The sequence below is a fragment of the Pteronotus mesoamericanus genome, unplaced genomic scaffold (genome assembly GCF_021234165.1).
Source record: "Pteronotus mesoamericanus isolate MK-2021 breed Mesoamerican mustached bat unplaced genomic scaffold, CSHL_Meso_final scaffold_54, whole genome shotgun sequence".
Taxonomy (NCBI): domain Eukaryota; kingdom Metazoa; phylum Chordata; class Mammalia; order Chiroptera; family Mormoopidae; genus Pteronotus; species Pteronotus mesoamericanus.
The window spans coordinates 28,124,879-28,147,284 of NW_026555321.1; the positions used below are offsets into that span (position 1 = coordinate 28,124,879).

General features: G+C 38.2%; 1 protein-coding gene and 2 pseudogenes across 4 annotated transcripts in view; 2 read left to right on the forward strand and 1 right to left on the reverse strand.

The window, feature by feature from the left end:
* TFDP2 (transcription factor Dp-2) overlaps positions 1-22,406 on the reverse strand; it is a 169,975-nt gene that overhangs the window by 132,426 nt on the left and 15,143 nt on the right. The window lies entirely within an intron of this gene.
* Positions 1,128-1,644, forward strand: LOC129088123 (protein Hikeshi-like; annotated as a pseudogene).
* Positions 7,599-8,983, forward strand: LOC129088124 (proton-coupled zinc antiporter SLC30A2-like; annotated as a pseudogene).

Below are 22,406 nucleotides of genomic sequence, written 5' to 3' on the forward strand. Positions count from 1 at the left end.
TGCACCAGCCAGGGCATGATAAGTTTTTGTTGTTGTTTTTTTTTTAATGCATGCTGATATGAGAGCTGTCACAACACAATCTAACAAAACTGTTTTGAATGAAATTAAAGACAACTAAGCACTATTAGAGCCATATTATGGAAAAAGCCAAAAGAACATTTTGGCCAACCCAATATTTTGTTCATTATTATATATCCAGTGTCTGGCACATGGTTAGAACTGAAGTAATGTTTGTTTTTTAAAAAAATCTTTATTGAATTAATTATATATTCAATGTTATATTTATTTTCATCCTTTAATAATGTATTATAATTTCCTTATCACACATATGACTTGGCAGCAGAAAATCAAAAGAAGTGTAAACATTTAATACAATCACACATCTCAAATGTCACTCAGCTATATAGCAGAATTTTAAGTGTCACTTTCTGACCATGAACAAAAAGTGTTTTGGAACCAGCATTATATATGTGTTCATTAATTTTTTAGTTTTATGGAAAAAAATTTTAATAGGGTTACTTTGATTTCAATATGTTTAAGGTAAAATGAAGTACAGGCAAGAGTAAAATTCTAAAAGCTTTTTTTTCAAGCTCTCAAGTGCTCTCTAAAAACACTTTTATGTACTAACAGCTGTTCTGACATGGAACCATTGACATTTTACACTTATGACAAAAATTGGTTAATACTATAAGCAATTAATGACAACTTAAAATTTTTTTTCTTTCATTGATTCTAGAGAGAGGGGAAGGGAGGGAGAGAGGGAGAGAAACATCAGTGGGAGAGAGAAACATTGGAGCAGTTGCTTCTTGCACTCACTCCCACTGGGAACCATATGCACAACCCAGTCATGTGCCCTGACCAGGAATCAAACCAGAAACCTTTTGGCTTGCAGGACAACGCCCAACCAACAGAGCCACATCGCCAGGGCTAATAACAACTTTTAACAGAGTCTTCTCCATAAGTGTAGCGAAATAATGAATCAGTTGCCTGAGCAGTCCTCATCTGTTTACTTATTCAATACTTACTGCCTACTGCATGTCAAACACTAGGCTGAGCATTGGAAGTACAGCGAGAAACAATGACAGTCCCAGTTTCACTAAGAAGGCAGATATTAGGCCGCTGCCACCATGTTTGGCTGCTTGGTGGGGGGAGGTCTGCGCATACAGCCGCACAGCAAGCAGCGGAAGATAAATTTGTTTTTGACTTGCCTGATTATGAAAATATCAACCATGATGTCATTTTTATCCTGGGAACAATCCATTTCCTGAGGGAACAGGCGGATCTGTCTACTTTTCCTATCCTAATTCAAATGGAATGCCAATATGCCTAGAATTTGTCACGAATGGGAAACCAAGTGCTGTCTTCAAAATTTCAGGTCTTACATCTAGAGAAGGAAGCCAACACCCTTTTGGACCCATGGATACAGTCCGAACTCCACGTGTTGCTGAGATGGGAATTTCAGTGGAATTACTGGACAGTCTGGCCCAGCGGACTCCTGTAGGTAACGCTGCTAGACCCTCAGTTGACTCATTGACTCAGTTCACACAAAAGATGTTAGCCAACTTCTACAATTTTGCTTCATCATTTGCTATCTCTTAGGCCCAGATGACACCAAACCCACCTGAAATGTTCATTTTAATTTGAATAAAATAATTTTTAATAGATTCTGAAATTTTTTTCTGTTTTGAAGATAAATGACTCCATTTAAAAATGAACTCAAAAGGATCATGAAACCTAAGTTTAAAAACCTTAGTGACTGTGAAGCTTAATTAAAATCTTAATAAAAAACTAAAAACATTAAAACATGAAAATATGTTCCTCATTAATGAGTTTTTCCCCTTAAGCTTAAAATACTATTCAGAGGCAAAACATTTTATTTTGGCTATGATACATTTTTTTTTAACTTAAAAATAAAGCATTGTCATAAACGAAACAAGAAGGCAGGCATTAAACAATGAAGTTTAAAATGAAGTTAATGACAATTACTGTATGTGCTACTACAGAGACAAAAAAAAAAGAGGCAAAAGAAGCATGAAACATAACAGACTGAGACTCAGGTGATTTTAGAAATTTCTCGCCAGCAAACTATGTTGTAGCCTGAAGCCCTGGAAAAAAAAAATAAAAAATAAAAAAATAAAAAAAAAAAAGAAAAAAAAAGAAATTTCTCTGGGGAAGTAGAGTCTGAGCTGAGTTCAACACAGTAAACCACTGGCAAAGAGGGGGCACTCACAGGCAGAGGGAGTGGCTAGCACAGGACTAGGAAGAAACGCATATGGGAAATTCCAGGAAATGAAGGAAGATCTATGTACCTGAAAATAAAGGGCAAGAGGGTGTGCTTCGATGAGAAGAGGTGGGAAGCCAGGTCAGGCAGAACATAACTTTTTTGTAAAATCAGATCAGTGGGAAGCCTTGGACAGACTTTAAGTAGAGAGCTGAACATCAGAACTAGAGAGAGACTAAACTGTGTTCACTAAAGATTAAGTAAAAAATATTTGCATTCCAATTCCTTAAAAGCCAGAATTAACAGCTATATTTCGCAATTCTTTTGTAACCGAAATACTCATTTCTTGACTATATCAGATAAATTTATACTCACTACTATAATCCATTTACCTAAAAACAAACAATCCATTGCAACAATACTCAAAAGCTCAGAAATAAGCAAAAAAAAAAAAAAATTAAAAAAAGTTGCCAGCTCTTAAATTAGCTTTCACAAAACCCATGCACTAGTCAGGATCTCAAATCCTCAGGTCCTCCTTCATCTCAATGATTTTATTTAACAAAAATTGTTATTAAATTTACTTATCTTGATTTTCAGGCATGAAGCCAATTAAAGTCAGTAGAAAAGGAGCAAATGAGCCTGGCAGTATTATAGATGAGTACACTGACAACTGTCAGCTTAATACTAAAGTAAAATTAGACATAGAATTATATTTCATCAAATAAATCCACTGAAGTAGAATCCTTTCCTCATATCCTGGCAAAACTGGATTAATGGCGTTTTCCTATACATGCTTCCACAATAAAACCTCGGGGATACTTTTGTTTCAAATATTTTTAGATTATAACATTTATTATTTGTTTTTCATTGTTGAAAACAGAAGTTTAATAGAGAAAACAGTTCTGTTCTGTCCAAAGGAGACACATTAGAATCTAAGATCACCCAAATTTAGAACAAACTTCACATTTCATGATCCTGCCAAGAGCCTAACAAAAAGTTGTTCTTTCAAACAGCACAAGACAAATTTTAAACTATTCGTTGACTTTTACACAATGACTACATGGATTACGTCACTTGTTGCACATATGCTCTTTAGCAAAATTTCATTCCCAAATGAGCATAGCCTTGGATTAGAAATACAAATGTTAAGACTTACCCTCACTTGATCCATCACAACAGGCTGAAGGAGTTTTTTAAATATCATTTGGGTGTTTGGGTGTTAATGTAAATTTACAGAAAAAGTACTGTTCAAAGAACTATGCAAGCATAAAATACTCAATTTATCCAAGAGTCAAAGAAGATAAAAATGGGACAATCAAAAAGAAGCAATCTGTGAAGAAAACAGCATAATTTCTCATCCTCATTTAGAATGCCACTGTATTTATATACGTACCTAATCTATATTCAAATGACACCAAATGAAATAATTTTATAATCAGCATCATTGTAAGAGGTATTTACTATGGTTAATTCCCAAAATAACTCTCCATTATACAGGAGGGAAAATTGAACCAGAGAGCTTAAATAACTTGCCCAAGGTCATTTAGAACCAAAACTTACAATAAAATTTAGGTAAATGAAATGTTACTATATACATGTGCCACATCCTAAAAGGGTGAGTTTCAAGCTGTCTTCATTTTAAAGTAATTTAAGATTTTTAAGTCATTATATTAAAGGACATTTCTATTACTTGTAAATGTTGAACAATATAAATTATTATACGTATACTTTAAAATTATCTTAGCCCTGACCGGCATGGCTCAGTCAGCTGGGTGCTGTCCTGCAAAGCGAACTGCGGGTCAGGGCACAAGTCGGGGTTGCAGGATTGGTCCCCCATCGGGGCACGTGCAAGGGCATCCAATTAAAGTTTCTCTCTCATATTGATGTTTCTGTCCTTCTTTTTCTTCCCCTCTCTCTAAAAATAAATAAAATCTTTAAAAAAAAATAAAATTATCTTAAAAAGACTGCTTGAAAAATGGCAGAGTATGAGAACATTTGTCTTATTTGCATGAGTACCCTAACTATTTAAATATAAAAGTTAAGTGATGGCTCTTTTAAATTTATGTTAATACACTGACACTTGTAATAAATTAATCTTTATTTTTAATTTTTTCTTTTTAGAAAGAGAGGCAAGCCAGAAGGTGCAAAGGGGCACAATGAACTGTCACTCCGCCTCCTTCCCACCTACCCCCCGTATACCTCTGCATGGACAGTCACAGTACTTACGCTTCTTATGCATCAGCCCTGGGTTTCTTTGAGCACATACAAGTAAGTAATACGAAAACATTCTTGTTTTCTCATCTTTGAAAAAGCTTAATAATTAGTTTTGTATCTTGCTTTTTTAAACGTAATAACATAGCATTGGGATCTTGCCAAACTAGTACAAAGAGAATATCTTCATTCCCCTTTACAGCTGCCTAATATTCTGTTACATGACTATACCGTTATTTAACCAGTTCCCTCTTGTTAGAATTTGGGTTTCCAATACTTTATTATAAACAATGTTTCAGTGAATTACCTTATACATAAGCAATTGTGCATGTGAAATTCTTTGATCTAATGATATATGCCTTTTTAGAAATATTGCTCCATTGTCCTCTATAGCTGTTGAGGAAATTAGCACTCCAACCAGCCATACATAAAAGTAACTATTTCTCCACAGCTTCTCCAATACAGCATCCTTCTTAATGTGTTTATTCAATATGTTTTTAAAATGGTATTTGCCTGCAATTTTATATTATTCTTTTTCCGAGTGTGACTATTATTACTTGCTTACTCTTTCATTTGAGCTTTGCAATATGCACCTCCAATTCGGAGGCAGGGGGAGGGCGGGGGAGGGAGCAAAAACAAAACTGTCAGTGATTATCTTGGATCATATCAATCTTCCCTACATTAACTTAATTTATAAGTTTCACATCTTCTAAATGTTGAGTCTTCTTATGGAAGAACAAAGTATATATTCTCATTTATTCAAATTTGCTTCTATGTCCTTTAGGGGTATTTAAAATTTTGTCCTTATATAGGTGTTACTAGTTGAATTGTGTTCCTCAAAAAGACATGTTCAAGTCCTAAACCTATGAATGTGACCTTATTTGGAAATAGGATCTTTGCAGATATAATCAAGTAAGGTGAGGCCATACTGAAATTAGGGTGGCACTAGCCCAGAATGACTTGCATTCTTACTAGAAAAGATAAACACAGAGACACAAAGGGAAGTCGGCCACTTGAAGACAGATGGAGGCAGGGATTGGATTGTGCTGCCACAAACCAGGAAATGTCTGGGGTTACCAGAAGCCGGAAGAGGCAAGAAAGGATCCTCCCCTAGAGACCTCAGAGGGAGGTGGTCCTGCCAATATCTTGATTATTGACTTCCAATCTATAAAACAGTAAAAGAATAAATTTGTTGTTTTAAGCCACCCAGTGGATGGTACTTTCTTATGGCAGCCCTAGGAATCTAATGCAAAGGGTTTACACAGTTCCTGGTACAGTTATTCCTAGGCTGTTTTTTTTTTTTTTATAGTTTTGGGGTGTTTTTTGCTGGTGAATTGTTCCTATTGATGGCATTCTCCATCATCTCTTCCAAGCTATTTGAATATAAGAAAGTTACAAATTTCTATTAATTAACTTTTTACCTCACCACATAACTACATTCCCTTACTGTCTATAATAGTTTTTAAGCTGACTCTTTGGGGTTTTTCAGGTATAAAATTATACAAAAATAGGGACTGCTGGACCTTTCAAGTCTGCATAACAATGGAGGTGGCCTGAGCACAAATTTCTCCCTGAGCCTCCCCAAACAGATATAAAATAAACAAGAAGAAAAAATAAAACCCACATGGAATCCATGCCTCCAACATTATCATTACTAGGAGACAGCAATCACAACAACCTTCAAATTATCATAAGTAGAGTGGGAAAAAATAAATGCCACAAATTATTCCACTGCCTACCTTCTGCAAGCCTGTGGATGCAGAGAATGAGTGAATGGGAGCGAAAAAGACTTCATGAGCTCTGGCTGGTGTGGCTCAGTGGACTGAGTGCTGGCCTGCGAACCAATGGGTCACCGGTTCAATTCCCAGTTAGGGCACATGCCTGGTTTGTGGGCGAGGTCCCCAGTTGGGGGCCCGTGAGAGGCAACCACACATTGATGTTCCTCTCCCTCTCTTTCTCCTTCCCTTTCCCTCTCTCTAAAAATAAATAAGTAAATAAATAAAATCTTTAAAAAAAAATAAAAAGACTCCATGAAAAAAGGCAAAGGAATACAGAGGACTTAGGAGAAGCACAGACAAAATTATCCACAGAGAGAGATTGTAAAACAAATGCAAAAAATACTGAACACAAGTTAGGACTTAATAGTTCACAGCCCTACTGATGTGAAAGTACCTAGAAATTTCTGGACCAGCTGTGGCGGCCGCCAAGAAAAAGTGCTTCTGGCAGGGAATCAGGTATATAGATATAGAGAACAGACCTTGCCTCTTAGAGACAAAGTAATAAATGGAAAGACAAAAAAGGGAAAGTAAAGCTCCTGAAGAAACAAAATAAATATAAGACCTACCAACCTTTTCGTTACCTCTCCCTCACCATCAACCCCACAAATTCATAAAAGAAACTGAAGAGGGAAAGGCGACAGAACTCTCACATTAGGGACTGTGTCCACAAAATGAATAGACCCAACAACAGCAAAAGTAGACCATGCGCCTACAAAAGCACAGCACAAAGACAAAAAAAAAAAAAAAAGAAAGAAAAAAGAAAAAAAGAAAAATAAAAAGAAAGAAAAGAAAAAAAGTTGCACTGTTGATGGTTTTCTCCCCCAAAACTAACCATGAAGTTGGAAAAAAAAACTGTACCACGCACACCTCAAAATGAATCAAATATCCTCAGACAACAATTTGCAGATATGGAAAAAAAACAAACAAAACACCCTGAGTCAGAAATATAAAAACTAAGAACCAAAGTGGACCAAAAAAGAAAAATTAAATAAAATGGGCTGAGCTACAGAAAGAAATAAAAGAAAGGCAAAATCATATGTGAAATGAAAACTAAGTTATAAGGCACACCAAGGACAAGAGAATTCAATAAAAACTCAAAGGAGGAGAGGACACAACCGTAGCCTGAGGGGCCACGTTCTTCCCCTAGGGGTATTCAAGGCGGATTCCTACAAACCAAGCCACCTAGCTGGGTGGGACGCTGCCAGATCCAAGCCGCGAAGAGCACGTGCAGCCCTCGTTCAGTCCTAACTTTACAGAGGCGGTTCGGCTTCTCGGTGCAGGCCAGGTAGGCTCGCCAGGGGCAGAGGGGAAGGGTGCTCTGGGTCAGCTCCCGGGCGTCCTTTGCAGCCACCCACCCCCTCCTCCTTCACCGCGGGCTTTTGCACAGGATGTGCCGCTGCAGGCCGCTTCACCCGAAGTGGAAGTGGCGAGGGTCGGATAAAGCGCTCAGCGCTAAGGCTGGAAAGGCGCGGCAGCGGGACGAACCCACCGCAGCCAGAGCAGGAGCAGCTGCGCGGCGGCGCCGGCGTGCGAGGGGCGCACAGGGGGAGACGGGAGAGGTACGCAGGCTCTCCCCGCAGGTGCGTGCGGCGCAGCGTCTGGCGCGCAGCTTCCCGACCCAGTGCGCGGCGCGCAGGGCCGCAGGAAGGCCGCGGATGAGCAGTACCTCCTAGACGCCAGGCCCGGAGCCCGGTCTTACACGGGATGTCTGTGGCAGGATGGGGCTGGCTGGATTTCTGTGTCCCTACCTGACTCGGAGTTGTCATCCACTGAGCTGGCTGTGGAGAGTAACCATTACTGTCACACCCAGAAGGGTCCTGGCAGTCACTGTGACCCCAAGAAGGAGCGGGCCTGTCATCAGTGCTATGGCTTCTGCCATCTGCCTGGCGTTCATGATTGGGGAAATCATTGGTGGGTACCTGGCACGTAGCTTGGCAATCATGCAGCCCATCTACTCACTGGCTTTGCCAGCATGCTCATCAGCCTCTTCTCTCTGGATGTCCTCCCCGCCAGCCACCAAGATCATGAATTTCAGCTGAGAGCAAGCTGAGATCCTGGGAACTCTGCTCTCTGTGCTGTCCGTCTGAGTCATGACTGGGGTACCGGTGTACCTGGCAGTGCAGCAGCTGACCCCTGGGGACTATGGGATTGCGCGGAGGGCCGTGCTGATAACGGGGCTGCGCTGCGGCCGTGGACATCATGACGGTGTTGACTCTTCACCAGTATGGCCACGGGCACAGCCATGACACCAGCCAGCAGCAGGAAAACCCATGTCCGAGCTGCCTTCATCCGCGCTTGGAGACCTGCTGCAGAACTCGGGCATCCTGGTGACAGCCTGTATTTATACTTCAAGCCAGAGTACAAGCATGCAGACCCCCTATGCCCCTTCCTCTTCTCCATCCCGAGGGACGTGATCCTGGTGCTAATGGAAGGGACACCCAAGGGCGTGGACTCCACAGCTGTTCTGGACCTGCTGCTCTCGTGGAGCGGGGGAAGGCCTTGCACAGCCGGCATATCTGGGCGCTGACTGTGGCCCAGCCTGTGCTGCCCGCCCGCATCATCATCGCTCAGAATGCAGAGGCCCAGGCCGTGCTGACAGCCAGCGCCCGCCTACAAGGAAGGAAAGTTCCACTTCTACACCATGACCATCCGGACTGAGAAGTACTCTGAGGACAGAGTAAGCGAGGCAGTCAGGCAAGCGAGGGCCCCTGGAACTGGCTGCCTGGCCAGGTGCCAGCTGGAGCATGGGCAGGACCTGCACGTGGCGGACTGAGTGTCCCCCAGGCCCAGCCAGGACCCCGTTTACCTTGGCTGCATTATAAACCAGATCCCTCTCCTGACCTTAGCTCCGCGATCAGTGTGGAGGAGCCTGGCCCACAGCAGAATGAGGCTCTTCCCTTTCCTCCCCTATCTGACTATAGCCAGCGCCAGTGGGAACGTGGCCAGTGTGCAACTAGTATGAACCGCCTCCTCCTGCTCCTGGGTCAGTTCCTGGTGGGGCTGGGTTTGGGCCTAATCGTCAGCCAATGCCATGTTACCATCTGCCTCTCGGAAGGCAGTGAGGCACAGTAGGGGGTACTGAAGGGTAGCCTGGCCTCAATGTCCCTGCCTACCTGCCTCATTTCCTTTTTCCAGTCTGTCTGGACTTTGCCTTAGGAATCTATAAAGAACCCTACCCTAGAGACAGAGCCCCCTCCCTCTGCTCTAAGAAGGACCTGATTTAAGGAGGCCCTGGGGTTTGAGGAGTTATGAGACAGGCTACTAAGCCAGGATGAGTGGAATAGGGAAACTGATAGTTAAATGGCTAAGCCATTTACAACTATCCGATGATAAATCACAAAATCCTATCTTCCCTAACCAAGGACTGCTTAAAAGTAAATGGCTTACACTTGTCCCCGACCAGAGGGCAAATAGTTTAAATCACTCTGTTCAGGGAGATAGATAATAAAACTGCAATTAGTGCCATTTGTGCCAACCATATACAAGGATGGATGAAGCCAGAGGAATCAATCTCATTTTGGCGAATGAGCTTGAGATCTACCCCTAAGACCTCCTCTAAACTCCCAATCCTTAAAACTCTCAAGGTGGCCCTGGCCAGTGTGGCTCAGTTGGTTGGAACACAGTATCGTACTCCAAAAGGTTGGGGGTTTGATTCCAGGTCAGGGCACATGCCTAGGTTGTGGGTTCAATCCAGTTGATATTTCTCTCTCACATCGATGGTTCTCTCTCTCTTCCTTCCTCTCTCTCTAAAATCAATAAATGTATTTTTAAAAGTTAAAAAAAGAAGGCTATTGAAGAAAAACAGGAAAACAAAGAGAATGAAAGTGAAATAAAGAATCTATGTTGAAAAGTCCTACCAGATACTTAGCAAAATGGCTCCAGAATGATAAACTGTGACATAGAGCCTAGTAAAATTGTTTATGGAAAAAAAAAAAAGTCAGGGCTTTCTGGGAAAATGATAAAGTAATTTACAAAGGTAAGGGAATTACACAGCATCAGATTCCTCAAAAATAACATACAAGCACAACAAAGGTAGAGCAGAATTTTCCAGAAACTTTAGATAATGTAAACCAAGGACATTATATCCTGCCAAAGTTTACTTCAAGTTTCAAGGACATCAAAAAAGAGTTTTGGTATCAGTCTTGGTGATGATTTTTTGGATTTGACAACAAAGCAAAGAGAACAAAAACAAAAATAAAAAAGTCAGTCTAACATCAAACTAAAAAGCTTTTGCAAATGTTCCGATATGTCAAGGTTGCAGGTTCAATCCCCAGTCAGGGCACATAAAAGAATCAACCAATAAATGCATAAATAAGTGGAACAACAAATCAATATTTCTCTCCCTCCCTTCATACCTTCCTCCCTCCCCTTCCTCTCTCTCTAAAATCAATTAAAAAAAAAAAACTAAATAGAGTCTGCACAGAAAAAGAAACCATCAATAAAATGAAAAGGCAACCTACTAAATGGGAGAAAACACTTGCAATTCATATATTTGATAAGGGGTTAATATCCAAAACACATGTTTAAAAATGCATAGAACTGAGTAGCCAAAACCCCACAAACAATCCAAATAAAAATGGGCAGAAAAACTGAATAGAAATTTTTCCAAAGGAAGCATACAAATGTACAACAGGTATATGAAAAGGTGCTCAACATCAATAATCATTGGGAAAATGCAAATCAAAACCACAGTGAAATATTGCCTCACACCTGTCAGAATGCCTGTCATCAAAAAGAACTAACAAATGTTAGTGAGGATATGGAGAGGAAAGAACCCTTGTGCACTGTTGGGGAGAATGTCAACTGGTACAGCCACTGTGGAAAACAGTATGGAGTTTTCTTAAAACCTTAAAAGTAGAGCTGTCATACAATCCAGCATTTCCACTTCTGGGTATAGATCTGAAAGAAACTCACTGTATTGAGAAAGACAGCTGCACCCCCATGTTCACTGCAGCATGTATAATAACGAAGACATGGAGAAACAACCTAAGTATATTGAAAATGACTGGGTAAAGAAAATATCATACATATTCACATATATATGAAAAACCACAGGCTCAAAATGGTGTAAAAGCCCATGATACCAAACCAAGATTTACTTAACCGATCTAATAGTCTAAAAGCAGTTTCAACCTCTCACAGAAATGTAATCTTTTTTGCTCCTTTTTATTTATTGGGGTGACACTTGTTTAACAAAATTGGTTTTCAGGTGCCGTTCTGTAATGCATCATCTCCAGAAATGTAATCTTAATCCACCAGTCTGGAATTTCTTGGCCAAGCACCAGCACTCTGTCACAAAGGCCCTCTCCATCCCCATAGAAAGAAGAGGCAATCTGCATGATAAAAACCCTTCCCATTCTCTTCTCCCCCCCAAAAATGTCCAGTCCCACAAATAATCTTTTCTTTCTTTTGCTAATAGCTTCCTTGTCCCACCCTTCTTCCTATAGACCTGCCTTTTGTATAACCCCTCAGAGCACCCTTCTCGTTGCTAGATAGGATGCCACCCAATTTATGAATTACTTAATAAAGCCAATTAGATCTTCAAGTTTACTTGGTTGAATTTTGTTTTTTTTAAACATGTATAGTTTTAAAAACACATACACACAATGGAATATTATTCAGCCATAAAAAAGAAAGAAATCCTGCCATTTCCAATAACATGGTGGTCCGTGAGGGTATTATACTAAATGAAATAAATCAGGCAGAGAAAGACAAATACTATATGATCTCACTTACGTACGGAATCTAAAAAAGCTACACTGAGAAACAGCAAACAGACTGATGGTTACCAGAGGTAGAGGCAGACGAGGGGGGAATTGGGAAAAGGTGGTCAAAAGGTACCAACTTCCAATAACGAGGTGAGGGATGGGGATGTAATGGACATATGGTGACCACAGTTAGTATTATATATGTTATATACATTAAAGTTGCTAAGGGAGTTAAAAGTTCTTATCACAGGAAAAAATGTTTTTAGCTATGTGAGGTGATGGAGGTTTAATTGTGGTCATTGTTTCACAATATATACATGTATAAAACCATTAGATTGCACACCTTAAACACATACAATGTTGTATGTCAATTATATCAATGAAACTCAAAAAAAAAACAAACCAGTTTGAATATAGCAAAACACAAGGGAATACTATGGATGTGTGTCCTTTCTGAGGAATCTGAGGACGAGCTTCATCCAATCAAAATATACCTGGGAAAATTCTGCAAAAGGACTGGCAGTATTTTATATATTGAAGTGTAAAGGTAAAACTGAAATAAGACTGGGGTCAGGGAGTGAAGAACAATATGAAAACATTACATGTTCTCACAGAATAGAAGAATACAACCAAAAATTGAAGGAGAGAGGAGAGAAAAGGAGGAAAGTAGAATAAGAACAGTGATTGGTACATAGGTGGGATGCCATTTTTTTAAAAAAGATTTTATTTATTTTTAGAGACAGGGAAGAAAGTGAGAAAGAGAGGAAAGAAACATCTTTGTGAGAGAACTATCAATTGATTTCCTCTCCTGCATGACCCAAATGGGGACCAAACCTGCAACCTAGGTGTGTGGCCTCACGGGGAATCAAACTGGTTACCTTTTGCCTTGCGGGACAGTGCTCAACCAAATGAACTACACTGGTCAGGCAAGGTACCACTGAAAACGGATAAAAAGTTCAGTAAGAAAAAAATGGTACTATTAGAATAAAGACGTAAACCTTCTCAAATATCAAAAGAGATGCTTAAAAAAAGCAAAGAGAACATATACAGAAATACAGTAGCTATAACATAATCCACATCATAATGACAAATAGTATGTCCCATTATAAGGTCCATAATATACTGCATTTATGCCATATAAGGGTTGATCAGCTTAATAGATGGTACTTAACACAACTGGTTAGCCATCTGAAAAAAAATATACAGAATATACCAACTGTTTTAAATTCATTCCTTTGAAAAACAGAGGGAAACTAGGATGCAGGAAGTTTCCTGGGGAATGCTCTTAGGAGACACACCCGTAAGTAAGTGCAGGAGGCAGAACGGGCAATGGAGAGAAACTGGCCCAATGAGGTCGCAACTGGGGCCTCAGCTGACAATATATGCAGCGCTAGAGCTGGGATGCTCAAGTGGAAGCTAGTTGGGTTAGATTTTATATCCCTGCAGCACCCAGTTAGTTCTCACAGCACTCCCCTAGGAGTGAGCATAACCTTGGGCAAGACAGTACCTTGGGCCAAGGGCAAGTCCCAGTAAGGGATGGCGCTGTAAGTGGAGAAAGCGTATTCAGCTATGAAGGGAAGGTCTGGGCAAAGTAACAGAGTACCCACTACAATTACAGAGCAATGAAAATTAAGTAATTGATTTCAGCCACTTTGCTGCATATCTGAAACTGGTATGGAATGGCAGTGAATGTAAACTGTGGTCGAAAAGTAAAACTAAATTACATTAAAAAGAAAATTGAGTAACATGCCACAACATGGATGAAACTTACACATGTAATAATAGGTTACAAATATTTCTATACACACATATATATACACAACATGATTCTGTTTACATAAAGTTATGGCATGCAAAATATACATATTGCTTAGGGACACACAATTAAAAGTAAAAATATTAGAAGCACATGGCAATTACAGATACCAACTTTCACTTCTCCACGCGAAAGAAGGAAAGCATTTAAGTTGGGGAAGAGGGAAGGCTTCAGCTACATGTTGGATTGTGTAAGCAGAGTTACAGGTTACATACATTTATTTATCTGTATATCTCAGCTATAACAAACATTTAAGTCAAAAAGAAAAACGAAAAACAAATCCAAGACCCATCTCTTAAAACAATAAGCTGATTAACTACTAACAAACTTAATAAGGAAAAAGAAGAAGAAGAAAGCACAAATACACAGCATATGAAGGGATAAAAAGAACCCTGGCTGGTGTGGCTCAGAGGACTGGGCAAGGGCCTGCGAATGGAAAGGTCGCCGGAGAGGCAACGGATCAATGTTTCTCTCACACATCCATGTTCCTCGCCCTCTCTTTCTCCCTCCCTTCCCCTCTCTCTAAAAATAAATAAATATATTTTAAAAAAGGAACAGATAAAAGGTGAAAATACCACAGAATCAAAAAAAAATTAAAAATCATAAGAGCTACTTTGTTCAGCCTGAGGCAAATCAATTGAAAACTGGATATAAAGGATAATTTTCCAGAAAACTGTTATCAAAACTCTTCCAGGAGAAACAGAAAATCTGACAAGTTACTATAGTAAAAAATAAAGTTGTAAAAGGGTTGCCTATCTAAACAACAACTGGGTCTCTAAATAAATAACTGGGGCCATATTCTTTCACAGATGAGTTCTATCAAAAAGAAAAAAATATATTTTTCATTATTTATTAATTAAAAAATAATTATTAATTTTAGTAATGCTCTTTAATCAAATGTTAAAATACTTTTAAAGGGTTTGACAAGATTTTAAATGTGTCCATTATAAAATACAGTCTTGCTAAATTCCTGTTATAAATGTTTAATGAAGGAAAAAATACTGACGTTTTTTCCTCCGAGGGTTTCCTAATTTTACCGTTTTGCATGCAGTCATTAGTTAGGGGCACAGGTAGCTCATCTGTCTTTACAAGAGACAGGGCAGAGGCATGGCGAATGGGGGGGAGATCTGTCATATCTCAGAGCTTGTAAAAATTCTGTCTACTACATATATCAATTTTCTTAGGAAAATAGGAAGCAAGGTCACGTGTAAGTAAGAACTGGGGAGAAGATGTTAGGGGTTTGAAGACATAAGATTTGAAATGGCAATCTGAGGGGTGTGGGAAAATTAAGGGACCAAGTAAACTTGAAATAAGCTTTGGGTAGCATGTAGAGTAATACAAACACTAACACCAAGTATCGATTAGACGCAACATGGAATATGGCCTTATCAGGAGTGGTGTCTGTGTGTGGGAGGAGGCAGGGAGATAAAAAAGACCCAAGTAGAAAAGAGCCACAGCAGAAGGGTAAGAGATACTAAAAAACATACCCTTTGTATAAAAAGAGGGGAATACTCTATGAATCAGACAAAAGAGCTAAATGGTTTTCTCTTAAAAGGACTGAATTTTATTTTTAAATCTGGTAGAACTAGTTTATTCTATATATGCACGAATAGCTTTCATAAAAATATAATTTGAAAATAGCATTTGAAATATAAAAAAGGAGTAGGATAAGGGAGAAAAGAAAGTATATACCAATTCGTATATATACATGTAGATATCTTATATGTTTAGCTGTTTGAATAAAGTGTTTATTTGTTTAAAAACAGAGAAAATGGGGACTATTTAATGAGACTATACTCATATTTTATGAATAATGCATATAGAATTTACCAAATGCCCTTTCAGCATCTATGGATATACTTTTCACTAAGCATTTATTAAAGAAACTGTCTCATTAAAGAAAAAAAATGAGGACACCTATTATTATGACCCAACACTATTTTTAATATTGTTCTGCAAATACCAGCTAATGTAATTAAACAAAAAAATAATATAAGTATATAATTAGAAATGAAGAGGTAAAATTATCATTATTTACAAATGATTATGACTGTTTACAGAGAAGCCTCAAGAGAATCAGCTGGAAAGCTCATTCAGACAAGGAGGGAACTGGGTGATGTGGTTGATAAAATTCATATGCAGAAATTAGTAGTTTTCTTATATATTAAAAATGTCATCTAATAACAACTAGTTAGAAGAAATCATGGAAAAATTACCCCACTTATAGTAGCAATGACAATAAAAGAAAATTAGGAAGAAACTCAGCAAAAAATATATAGGGGTAAAAAAATTTAAAAAAAAAGTCAAGTTCTTGAACAGAATACAAAAATCATAACAATATCAACTGCCCCAAAATTAATCTACAAGTATAATGTGATCACAAAATTAACAAGATCTTTCCCTCCTAATTATATCAATTGATTAAAAAGTTAATATGGAATGCAAGACCTAAAACTATAAAGCTCTTAGAAGAAAAAATAGGCAAAAAATTACATGAGATTGGATTTGGCAATGAATTTCGGATATGACACCAAAAGTACAGGCAACTAAAGAAGAAAACAGATAAAAGGGCTTCATGAAAATTTGACTTTTGTGCCTGAAGACACTATACACAGAGTAAAATGTCAAGATACAGAGTGGAAGAAAATATTTTAAATGATACATCTGATAAGGAGTTGATATTTAAAATATAGAGAACTCCTAAAACTCAACAACAAAATAACACCCCAGTTCAAAAATGGCTAAAAAATTTGATTAACATTCCTCCAAAGAAAATTGTAAGTGGCCAATAAGCACATGAAAAGACGTTCAACATCATTAATATTGGAGAAATGCAAATCAAACCCACAATGAGACACTACATTGTGTCCATTAGCATGGCTACTATATAAAAAAACCCCCAGAAAAAACAAGTGTTGGTGAGGATGCAGAGCAACTGTAACCCTTGTGTGTGTTGGTGGGGATGTGAAATGGTATAGCTACTATGGAAAACAGTATGGCAGTTCCTCAAAAAATTAACAATTAAAAATACAATTACCACAGGATCCAGCAATTACACTTCTGGGTACGTATTCAAAAGAACTGAAGGCAGGGTCTTGAAGAGACACTTGTACACCCATGTTCACAGCAGCCCTGTTTGCAATAGCTAACACATGGAAGTAACCCATGTGTCCATGGACTGATGAATGGATAGGCAAAATGCCATGTATACGTATCATGGAATAGTACACAGCCTTAAAAGGAATTAAATTCTGAGACATGCTCCAACATGGGTGAACCTTGAGGACAATAGGATATGTGAAACAAGCCAGCCACAAAAAAGGCAAACGCTGTATGATTCCATTTATATGAGGTACTTAGCGTGGTCACAAGCATAGAGACAGAAAGTAGAGTAGAATGGCAGCTGCTGGGGACTGGGAGACAGGGAACAGGAGTGGGAATTATTCTTTAATGGGTAGAGTTTCAGTCCCACAAGGTGAAAAGTTATGGATAGCAGTGGCAGCAATGGTTGCAAAACATTATGAATATACTTAATACCACTGAATTTTACACTTAAAAAGTGATTAAAGTCGTCAATTTTATGTTATGTGTAATTACCACAATATAAAAATTTTCTTTAATGGACAGAAAATAAAGTAGGGGAAGAGCAAGAAAAAAAAGTTTATGTGGAAAAATACGCAAAAATAACCATACAAATTCTGGAAACATGGAGTAAGGATTAACCCTACCCAATTATTTAAATAATTTATAAAGTTACAATAATTAAAATATTATACATGCTAAATGAAAAGGCATATAGCTTGAAGAACCAGAAAAACAAGTCAAAGGATAGTCCCAAATCCATTAACAAAATTTAGTAAGTGTCAAAGTTCAATCGGGGGGGATATAATTGGTTTAGGCAGATTATTCCAATAAGTAGCAGTGAGCATTAAATAACCATCTTAAAAGAATTAAATGGAGCCGTATTTTACTTCTCATTCAAAATAAATTCCAGCTAGATCAAATAATTCAATGCAATTTTTTAGGCTACTAGAAGAAAACATGGGAGTTTGATTTTTTAAATCTCTGTATGTGGAAAATTTAGTTCTAAATCCAATCCCAGAAGTCATCAAAGGGGAAAAAACTGATATGAGTACAAAATATGTGTCATATACATACATATATACATTTTTTCATTAAAAAATAAAACCACAAAGCTAATCATAAAAATCAATTGGAAAGAAAAGTATTTGCAACTCACATTCCCAGATAAAATTCCAGTAACATACTTTTTCAAAAGCCACAAGATGGCGTTATTACTTTATTAGTCTCCCTGGTACCAATATCTAAGCCTCTCATCTTTGTCAGTAGAAACCTGTTTTTCCTCTTCTTTGTGTCTGTCTCTTTTTGCCCTTCTCCATTCCCTCCTATATTTACCTATCTTTCTACTTTTCACCCATGATATAAAACTGAAATAAACATCAGTGAAAAGGGAAGATAGAAGAAATCCTGAATTTATAACAATCCTATTTTAAAATGGATATAACAATTAAAATGTTTAAGATTCTCTTTGTTAAATATGAACACTGGTTTATATCCATCCTCTCCTGAAACGACACTAAAATGATGCTACAGGGCTAAAAGAGGATAAACATAAAATACACACACACACACACACACACACACACGCGCGCGCGCGCGCTTGATAAGACGGAACAAGACAACCCCATGCATGTGAGGGTAGGTGAGGGTATAAAACCACTGAGAGGCAAGCCAACAGACAGGCTTAAGGACCTGAAGGCAAGAGTCAGGGTTGGTCTGAAAGTAGGAACAGTGGTTAAATGTTTGTAAGGAACAGTTTTCACTCAGAAGTCTTACCAGGTACCCAAGAAACTGCCTCTCCTGTACCCCAGTGAGAGACAATTGTTTTACTTTCTTTATACACTAAACCAGACAGGTACACACAGGGGTCGTCTGTCACATCATACCACAGAGAGATTAAATAAAGATTTACATCCTGAACAGTGGACCCCTACCTCTGTTCCTCAACTCAGCTTCCAGAACACAGGGCAATCGAACAGGGGGTTAGGACATTCCTCTACAGGAAATCTGACCCAAGAGAAAAGACCTACAACCACTCAATCACCTTGTGTTAAGATTTGCAGTTAAAGAAACAAACTCACAGACACAGAGAACAAACTGATGGTCGCCAGATGGGAGGTGGGTTGGGGGCCTGGGTGAAAAGGTAAAGAGATTACAAAGTACAAATCAGCAGTCACAGAATAGTCTCAGGGATGTAAAGTACAGCCTAGGGAAGAGTCGATACATCGTAATCACTAGGTACGGTGCCAGGTGGGCATGGAATTTATCAGGAGGGATCATTGCGTAAGTTATAGAAACGTGCAACCATTATGCTGTACACCTGAAACTAATAATATTGAATGTCAACTATAATTGAAATTTTTTTAATTAAAAAAAAAGACTTGTCGTTAAAAACTCCCCATGGACAAAGTTTTTACTCGACTTTCTACTGACTCATTCTTTAATCTGAACAGATGGCCCAAGTTTACGGAACAATTGAGGAAAGTCTCAATCATGAAAGGAAGAGACCAAACTTACAAAATAGGAGTAGACCAAATTAATAAACAAAATAGAAAGAAAAGAAAGAAAGAGGGACAGAGCGAGCAAGAATGCAAAGGAAAGGTAGGAAATCGCCCACAGAGTAGAACAAAAAGTTTTTAAAAGTTTTTTAAAAATTGAAAAAAATTGTAACACCAATCCAGAAGGTCCAACTAAAAAGGAATTCCAGAAAAGGAAGAGTCAAAAAAAGGAAGGAAATGATACCAAAAAATGGCATTTTTGTTTCTGGCAACATAGTGAACTAAATGATGTGTAAACTGTACCTTAACAAAACATCTAGAAATGTTGAATAAATTACAATAAATATTCTCTCAAATGCTAAGCTCACAAGAAAACAAAGATTTCAGCTGTCATGGAGGAAACTGTCAATAACAACAACAACAAAATAACCAAAACTTTTGGCTTTTGATGGTTTTAAAATGACAAGAGACAAGGCCTTGGGAGCCACACTAAGCAGTAAAGAGCTGGAGTAGAGGCTCCCGCCTCCTTCACGTATTCTTAGTGAAAAAAAATGAACTAAAAGCACAGGGCGGGGAAGCCATTGGGGAATCAGCCACCATCAAAGAAAAGACAAGAAAATGTCTCTATTAGCTCTAGACTCTGGAAACTAGGAGTAAAAAAGGTTCTTTTGAAAACCTTCAGATTCAGCCCTGGCTGGTGTGGCTCAGGGGGTTGAGTGCTGGCCTGCAATTCAAAAGGCCGCTGGTTCAATTCCTGGCAGGGCACATGCCTGCGTTGGGGGCCAGGCCCTCAGATGGGGGTGTGTAAGAGGCAACTGATGGATGTATCTCTCACACACTGCAGTTTCTTTCCCTCTCTTCCTCCCTCCCCTCTCTCTAAAAGTAAATTAAATCTTTAAAAAAAAAATCCTCAGATTCAGATATTACAATGACATCCAATAAAAAATAAAACAAAAAAACAATTCACCCAGACACAGTACAACACTAAGATTAAAGAGCTCTTAACAGCAGAGAATGACAAAGAGGTACGAGGAACAAAAGAAAAAAAAATTGACTAATGGGACTTCAAATTCAATGTCATGAAGTTTCTTCCTATGTTTTCTTCTTAGCTCTTAAAGTTTAGGGCTTCAATTCACTGAGTTAATTTTTATATGGGGATAAAGTAAGGTCCAACTTCATTCTTTTCCATGTGGATATCCATCCAGTTTCCCCATCATTTGCTGAAAAGACTGTCCCCTTGGCACCCTCGTCAAAAATCATTTACCCATGTATGCAAGGGTTTATGCTGTCATATTATATTCCACTGGGTTACTATATGCCACTGATTTATATGTCTGTGTTTATGCTGATACCACACTGTATGATTAGTGCAGCTTTGTAAGAAGGGTTGAAATTGGGAAGTGTGGGTCCTTCAGCTTTGTTATTCTCTCTCAACATTGTTTTGGCTGCTTGGGGTCCCAAGATGGTATATGGATTTTAGGGGGAATTATTCTATTTTTGCAAAAGAAAATTGTTGGGATTTTGATAAGGATTTCACTGAATCTCTGTATTACTTTGTGTACTATCAACATGTTAACAATATTGATGATTCCAATTCATGAACACAAACTGTACATTTGTGTCTCCTCTAATACCCTTCAGCATGTTTTGTAGTTTTCAGTGTACCAAAATATTGCCTCCTTAGTTAAGTTTATTCCTCAGTATTTTATTCTTTCTTATGATATCCTAAATGGAATTATCCTCTTAATTCCTTTTCAGATTATTCATTATGTTAGTGAATAGAAATGCAACTGATTTTTGTGTTGACTTTTTTATCCTGCAGCTTTGCTGGATTTTTTCATTAGTTCTAAAAGATCTGTGGCCCTGGCTGGTGTGACTCAGTTGATGGGAGCATTGGAGCATCATCCCATAAATGGAAAGGTCGCAGGTTTGATCCCGGCAGGGCACAGGCCTAGGTTGTGGGTTCAGTCCCTGGTCGGAGCACCTATGAGAGGTGGCCAATTGATGTTTGTCTCTCTTCGTCCCTTCCCCTCTAAAATTAGTGGCACGTCCTCGGGTGAGGATAAAAGCAGCCAATGTGGACATCCTTGTATTGTTCCTGAATTTAGAATAAAAGCTTTCAGTCTTTGACCATTGAGAATAATGGTGAAAGTAATGGGTTTTTCATATATGGCCTTTTCATATGTGAGGTAGTTTCCTTCTCCTCCTAGTTTGTGGAGCATTTTTGTCATGAAAGAGTGTTGAATTTTATCAAATGCTTTTCTGCATCAATTGAAAAGACGGACTTTTAAATAAATGGTGCTGGGTAGTCATTTTGAAAAAGATAAAATCAGATCCATATTTCACACCACACAAAAAGAATAAATTTCTAATGATTGGAGATCTAAATGTAAAAAAATGAAACCAGGCAGCCATCAATCCAATCAAGTAACAAATACAAACATCATCAATGATAAAATGTAACAACATGATAAATCCCTTGATCCCATGCCCTGTGAAAAACAGAAAGACAGAACATGATTTTTGTGTGTGATATTTTTACTAAAAAGGTGTAACTGTAGTCCGATAAGTGAAAACAATGGACAGACCTGAACAGAGGGACATTCTGAAAAATATGTGATCAGCACTCTTCAGAACAAAGAAAAAACAAAGAAAACAAAGAAAAATGGAAGGCTATTAGGAAAAAGAGATGACTCGGGGTAAATAATAAATAAATGGGATCCTGAATAGAACCCTGGAACAGAAAAATGTCATTAGCAAAAAAATTGGTGAAATTCCAATAAGGTCTAGAGTTCTGCCAATAATATTTTGCCAATGTTAATTTCTTGCTCTCCATAATGACGTTATGGTTATGTAAAATGTTAACATTAGGGGAAACGGGCTGAGGAATATAATTAAACTCTGTACAACTTTTACAAATTTCCTAAAAACCAAAAAGAGCTCTAAAATTAGTTCAAAATAAAAAGTTTTTTAAAAAGAAGTAAAGCAATAATTTTACCATTAACTAACAATTATATCTTTAAATATCTAAAAGTAGATACTATTAAAGGTGGAATTAGAAGCCAAAGTGGTTCCCTTGCATAAGAGGGTTCA